This window comes from Triticum urartu, chromosome 5A, assembly GCF_056163025.1.
Source record: "Triticum urartu cultivar PI428250 chromosome 5A, HENAU_Tu73, whole genome shotgun sequence".
In the NCBI taxonomy this organism is placed as follows: Eukaryota; Viridiplantae; Streptophyta; class Magnoliopsida; order Poales; family Poaceae; genus Triticum; species Triticum urartu.
Window position 1 is genome coordinate 621,052,279 of NC_141877.1, and position 7,716 is coordinate 621,059,994.

A 7,716-nucleotide genomic window follows, 5' to 3' on the forward strand; every position below is an offset into this window, starting at 1 on the left:
CCAAGGGCGGTTCTGTGTAGTTTGTCTTGTGCATGAGATCAGTGTACATTGCTACTGGGTGTTGTTCCTGTTGTTTACAGGTTCTGATGATGCTCTGTAGTTCAGTTTAATTTGTTAGTTCTGATGATGCACTGTAACGACCTTGCGGCAAGCTTTGAAACAGTGTTACCATGGGCAATGCTTCTTGATGACTTGTCTATGAGTGCTGATATCCTTGCATTTTATCTGTAGGAGGAGCTTTGAAGGTTTGTTAGGGCAGACAAGATGGTTCTCAAGTATGTTACTGTCTTAGATGTCGTGCAGAAATGTTAATGATTTGTAAAATTGCTTCTTCCAACCTTACTTATTCCCGCATTTGTGTTCATACAGGACAGAGCTCGGCCGTTTCAGCGGTGCAAAGATATGCCTAGGGAAGGGTATCCGATCCATCCGTTCATACAAACCCTTGTGCGTCCTTTCGTTATTTTGTATGGAATGAAAATAACTAGAAATTCTCTAACATTCTGCTGCACCTTCTTTGTGTGTGCCCAAAATCAGGTATTCCTTTTCTCGAACTCCAAGTGCAAGCGCTACTTCCACAACCATCTCAAGCCCGCTAAGTTCACATGGACGGCCAGGTTCAGGAAGCAGCACAAGAAGGTACATGCAAATAAGCCAATCCCTTTAGGGCTTGTTCGGTTAATCCCTCCCACAAGGGGATTGGAGAGGATTGGAGGGGATTGAGGTGGATTTTGACTTGTGGGGGATTTAATCCCTCTCAATCCCCTCCAGACCCCTTCAAATCTGAAGGAACCGAACAAGGCCTTAATGATATACTCCACATCCTAGTTCAGCAAATGTTTCATAATGTTACTAGTATGTCATATTAGAGTGATCTTCTTAGGCAGTGTAAGAGGTGAATCCATCTGGTAACTAGTTGACTTGCTTAAATATTTCACCTGATGAATAATTTCATATTTCAGTAGCTAGCGACAGTCAAACAAAGTGACATATCTAGTAAGTCTCAGGGACTAGAATGATTTGATGACCAGTTTACCACAATGTCAGATAGTCTGTTAACAACATAAATGATATGTATTGCTTAATCATGTGTAATTTCCATTCCTTTGCTTTGCACAGACAGACGTATTGTTTCTTAGATTAGGTCTCTGTTTTATTGTGTTTTCACCGATGCTCCATCACTCGCCGTCCTTGTTTTTATAAGCAACTACAAAATTTATGTTTGTGCATAGGAAATTATGAAGTTGTGCTTATAATTTATTTTGTGGTGTATGCTTGCAGGATATCCATGCCGAGGCTGCAAAGAAGAGGTGGCGCACAACCAAAAGGCCATATTCCAGGTCTATTGTCAGTGCTTCTCTTGATGTCATCCAGAAGAAGAGAGCCGAGAAGCCTGAGGTCCGTGATGCAGCCAGGGAAGCAGCTCTCCGGTAACACTTCCTTCTCCCTCGCTTCCGACCCCTGCTTATAGATATTGTGATGTGCTATACCATATGAACCAACATGTTCTTCTTCTGTTGCATGCCAAACTAGGATTGTTATATCTGTTCTGACTCAAGTTTGTATTGAACTATGTGGTGGAGTTAACGCCTTGTATAAACTTCTAATGGGCCGTGTAGTCTTTGAAAGAAATAGATGGTAATTATGTATGGATTGGAGAAGGTAGCTTTAGTTTGGGTTTTAAGAAGCCATTTCTTTTAGGTCACTCACACCTGTGAACTGAACATCATCCATGTAATATCCACTGTGTGTTTCTGCTACTCTTAATGTTTGTACAATATCAGGGACGTCTTGGCACCACATTCTTTTATCTATTGTATATCTGTGAGGCACTTACTTACAGTGGTAACTGTTGTAGTATAACAGTGAGATCAAGGAGCGGATCAAAAGTTGTTTCAAAAAAAAGAAGCGGATCAAAAAGACCAAGGACGAGAAACGGGCTAAGAAGGTGGGGGTGACGAAGTCCAGGAAGACGACCGCCCGGCAGAGGGAACGCCCCCAAACCCGGTAAGGCCCCCAAGCTTGGCGGCAATTGATGTTTGTTTCGCACCGCGCTGTCGATGTTCGTTTGTCCGTGACCTATCGAAGCCGGTCTCCGTAGACCCTTTCTCATGGCATGTCTGTCATTATCCACGAAGCTTCCCCTTAATAACTTGATGTTAATCGATGCGGCGCACTGCCGAAATGTCGTCGGAAGGCGACCTTGTGAGGCGATGCTGCTTTTGGCTGGGTCGGGCCGCCACGGAAGCTGTTGGTTCGACGGCCGTGGTCGCCAAGCACTTGCTCCGTCGCTCGTGCAGTACTACTAGTAGATTAGTCATGGTAGGTGTTGAGATTAGTTTCGCGGGCTGGTCGGTGCCAGGTTCAGCGCACCTTGATCCGGGAGAAAACTAAGGTTCAGTGAACCTCGTACAGACACCAACCGAGCACGTGTTTTGCCTTTTAATAATTTCTATTTAGCGTGATCGTCTCGATAAGACCGAAGGGGTGGCTTAAAGAAACGATCGTTGTCTCAGACGGACAGGATCATATCCGATCGTACGGCTAGTCGGCGCCGACATGTCACCTAAGCGACAGAAAAGCACGTGGTAGGTGAGGCTCGCCACATGCTTTCTTCCAAGATTGTTTTGCGCAAATCACGTGCGATCAAAGGCTTTGTTCCATTCGTCTGACTAAAGATTTTTGTCTAGTTTGCATCTAATAAAGAAATGAGTTTTGTGGATCCTCAAAAAAAAAAGAAATGAGTTTTGTGTAGTTTTGGGGATTAAAATCTACATTGCCGAAGCTTTTGAGATGGCTCCCGGCCGTATTTGCAAGGGCGATCTGCCAGGAACTTGCAAAAGCTGTCCGTCGGACTTGAGACCGAGGTTGATCCCCCAATGAATCGAAGTCGCTCCTTTGTCAGTTTGGTTTGTACTCCCTCGGCACCTAGCGTGGCATGCCAGTGAGTGTTGATGGAGGGGGCACACGACCTCACCTCACTCCCCTCTAGCCCAGGCAGGGATGGGATCGACCCGGATATTCCAGCCTCGTGTGTGCAGTAAGTAGAGTAGGTCGCAGACAAAGTTTCAGTGGAAAAGCGTTGACACGATCTCAGGCGTCCGTGCAGGTGCAGCGCACCTCGGCTGGTACGTGCAAGTGGATCATTGCGCTCTAGAAAGGAAAAAAAATAATGCATGGCAGCGCCGAGATCTGTTAGCTCGGCAGCGGGCCGTGCGTGCCGCAGCCACGTACGCCGAGGCCGTCGACCCGATGGACCACCCACGCCTTTCCGATACCTCCCCGACGTGTCTCCGTGCGTGTCGCTCGCGGTCGACAGCGCCGAGAGCGACGGCACGTCGCACGTCCGACCCACCCACGCCGGCTTCCCTCCCCAGAAATGCGGACCACGTCGCGGCCCGGCCGGACGCCGATGCACCTGGACACCCCACATCGATCGATCGTGTCGACGCGCGCCCAGCGCCACGCGACTCGGTGGTGACCGTCGCACGCCGCGCGACAAGGAAGGCCGGGCGGGGGAAAGCGCGCTGCGCTTTTCGGCGGGGCATGTGCCCGGCCAGCCGCCTGGTGGGGGTGGGGGTGGGTCGGCTCGGCCACGAACGATCCGGTGGGCCGGTTGGTCGCCGCGTGTGCGGCTGCGTGCCCGCAACAATTCCGGGAAAAAGTTCCCCCTAAAAAAAACAATTCCGGGAAAAAGCGTAGGACTGTGTCGCGACCTGCGAGGGGATAAGCTAGCGCAGCTGCGGTGTGGTGTTGTGCACCGGGCGGGCGAATCTTCCTGACGAGCGCCGAGCCTGCGTCGCGGTGGTAGCGACCCGCGCGGGCGCGGGACGGCGTCGATGGCCCTGTTTCGATCCCTAAGTTAGAGTTAGTTCTAGTTAATTGAGGCTCAAATAATCTAAAAGTATCCAAATATGATGAATTAATTAAATCTAACCCATTCTAAAAAACTAGCCCACACTAGAGGAGTTTATTTGGGTTAGTTCTTCTGAGCCCACTACAAAAATTAGTAAAAAAAGTTACCCCTCCCATCCAAACATGGTCCAAAGTAGTCAAATGATTGAGAAAAAATATTTATTGTCAATCTAATCCTACCATCCAAACAACTTTTTGGTTAGAGTTAGTTTAGGGTTGGTTCAGGGCTAGAATCTAACTCTAACCTCTAACCGAGTTAGAGTATCCAAACAGGGCCGATGATTCGAGCCGCCGTGGTCGCAGTCCAGAGGTGTGACGGGGGATAAAAGGGCTTGCTGTCGACGGGCAGATCTCAGAGCATCCGGCACCTCAAATCCTTCTCGAACGCTCCGGAAGCCTCAAACAGACCCAAACGTCCGGCCTGACCGACATCCCTTATATATCTAACATAAATATGGAACGAATGTGGGGGCATTCGGACACGCCCGTCACGTTGGACCTGATGCTGGCCTACCCAACCCACGTATATTCCTCCCCAACTGCTCGTCGAACCAAACCCTAGCCACTTCATTCTCCTTCCCACCCAAGTTCGTCTCCGGCGTTGTCCGACCGTCTCTGCCATGGCGGGCAGCGGATTCAAGTCCTTCACCTCCAGATCCGTCGACCCCGAGCTCATCTCACACGGCCCCAAGGAGGAGATGGCCGTCCGGCATGCGCTCCACCGCTCCCGGGAGGAGGCCCGCGCACGACAGCGCTCGGATTCCTTCCGTTGGGAATCCATTGCGTCCGCCTAAATGACGCATGGATCCGGCGCTAGGGCAGCAGTCGCTACCTCACCGGAGGCGGTGCAAGCCGTCTGGTGTCCGAACACGGTGGCGGACGTGCAACCCCTCCGTTGGCACGCCGAGGTCATGGATGCACCGTGGGCGTCGTCCGATGCAATCATGGCATGGCATGCCCGCCATGCGAGGCAGCGGCAGCGCTCGCGACATGGATGTCGGCGAGGCGGGGTCAAATTCTCCGGCGCCCCATATGGTACACCACTCTGGGCAACGCAACCGCGGCGTGCTGGATGTCGCTGGCTCGTCCCAGGACGGATCCATCATCGATCCTATGTCTACCGACACCCAACAGGTTCCGGGCTTCGATGAGGAAGAGTAGGGCGTGGGAGACGACAACGCCTTGAGTCCCTTGAGCTGGATCGTGTCACATGCCCTACTCTACCTTGCCGGCGTCCGGACCAATACTCTCGGAGTGCAGCCGGCGGCCGGATATGGCCACGGTGACCGGACAAGCTCTGCTCAAAATCGCTATGTTGCATGTAGTAATATGGATTTGAGATTTTTAATTTGGGGTATCCGTGCGCATCAGCGGGCATTTGGGAGGCCGAATTTGCCCATCACAGGTGTAGATGCTTTTACTCTCTTCTGGTTTGCAATGGATACAATTAAAATGGCATGTCCATTCAATCCTATAGTATTGGAAGTTTGGAACTTGTTTGATTACTATATAGTTACTATAGACAAATTACTATAGAATAAGAATTCAATCCTATGAATCAAAAGATCAACATATGAAAAAAAGAAAGGATTTTAATTCCCCAATAATCAAAGGGAAATCCTATGGATCAAAGGAGCCCTTAAATTAAAAAGACATGCTTCTATCATGTACTCAGAATAGTGTTTCCATCCTCGTGCAACAAATGGCATTTATGGAAATAATGTTGCGAACTTGCCGGGGTTATTTTTATTTTTATGCCCCTATTTGAGCATACAACACCCTTCTTTGGAGAAAACGTACCACACCATGCCACACCTCCCCTCCCACCCTAATGTCATCGCCAAATGACGACCTTGGCCTAAGATTGCACACTAAACTAGCGGCAATGGGGTTCCTTGCAATGATTTCCTCAAAGGTTCAAGGCATGGTCTTTATCATCGACAAAAGCTCCTTCGGCGACGGAGAGGAGGCGTTGCCCTCGTGCTCAGATAGGGATGAATTTGCACACGAGACACGATATGGCTCTGATGCAACTTTCTCGTTGTAACTACGGAGCTAGGGCAATGGACTGGTCAGACTCCCCTAGTCGGGATAGGCTAACCAACTAGCCGCAGATTGGGGAATGTGAGCTTGCTGATGAAAAGCCATGTTTAATTGTGGCTGGAGCAAACAATGTTATATGTGGGCGGTATTACTTTGCTGGAGGCATCATATGGTATAGTTCTTGTCTTTCTGGGATGCTCGGGAGAAACCCTAGATCTCGGTCTTTCCAGGTCTAACGATGGTTGTTGTTCTTTCTAGCTTGTCTTCCTAATTAAAGTTGCCTTGCCGCCGACTGTGCTGACAATTTTTTGGCATGGATCATTGGCTTCAGACGGTTATTACGACAACGGATTAGCCGATGGTCATCTATGATGGTCATCTATGGTTTTCTGTGACTTGGTGCCCATTAATATAAATGGAAGTGATGCCAATATATTTGCTCAAATCCTTGGTTGCAAACTAAGTGAGTTCCCTATTAAATATTTAGGTGCTCCTCTCCATCCCAGAAAACTAAAGAAAAGTGAGCTCCAGCCTACTATTGATAAAATTATTAAAAGGGGAGCTGAGTGGAGAGGGAGATTACTATCTTCTGGCAAGAGACTCACACTAGTGAAGATCTATCTAGCTACTATCCCTGGCTACCTTATGGGGATTATTAAATTCCCAAAATGGGCCATAAAGCTAATTAATTCACAACTAGCTCACTGTTTTTGGGATGATTATGAGGGTCATCATAAATATCACCTTGCTGCCTGGGAGAATGTGACCCTACAAAAGCAACATGGGGGCCTAGGTATCCCCAATATCGCTGACATGAATCTATGCCTATTAGCTTACTGGATTAAGAGATATTTCCTGGATGAGGGCAAGATTTGGAAGCAAATTATTGATGCCAAATATAGAACTCATAGCCCTAATATTTTTACTTTCCCTAGCAATGGTGCTTCCCCTTTCTGGAAAGGGATCCTTTGGGCTACTAAAGCCACTAGAATGGGGTATTCCTAGATAGTCAGTAATGGCAATAGTATTAGATTCTGGGAAGACCAGTGGATTCGGCATACCACTCTTGCTATCCAATATTGGGACTTGTACAATATTGCCAATGACCAGAATATTTCTATCAGTGAAGTGTGGGATGGCACTAATCCTAAAATTACTTTTAGAAGGTGTTTTACCCAAAAAATGCTAGCTGATTGGAATGATCTGTTCAGTCGGCAGTCGCATTATTAAAATTAAGCTGGAGGACAGGGAAGATACAATCCTCTGGAATTGTGAACATAAAGGTGTCTACACTGTAAAATCTTTCTACAACATTGTAAATTTTAGGGGGGTTCGGCCGGGTAACCTGCCAGTTATTTGGAAAATCAATGCCCCCCTGAGGATTCAGATTTTTCTCTGGCTTATGGCCAAAAACAAATTATTAACGAGAGATAATCTGCAAAAAAGACAACATGTAGAAGATGCTACTTGTCTTTTCTGTAATGAATCTGAATCTATTGAACATTTATTTTTTGGCTGTGTCGTTGCGATTGAACTATGGAGAGTGATTTTTGATATATCCAATAAATACGGTGGAATGCCGTTGATGACATGCTGGCCTGGTGGTTTAATAACAAAAATCACTCTGCGATTTGTTTGCTACATTCTGCTATCCTTTGGACTCTATGGAAATATCGTAATGACATTTGTTTTAATCATATCCCCTGGCTTGGGATGCAGGTCCTGTGGAGGAAAACTGCTACTATACTAAGCAGTTGG

General features: G+C 47.7%; 1 pseudogene; it reads left to right on the forward strand.

Annotated features, from left to right (window-relative positions):
- The first annotated feature begins 264 nt into the window (after window positions 1–264).
- LOC125528648 (large ribosomal subunit protein eL24-like) lies at window positions 265–2,036 on the forward strand (annotated as a pseudogene).
- Window positions 2,037–7,716: the final 5,680 nt, after the last annotated feature.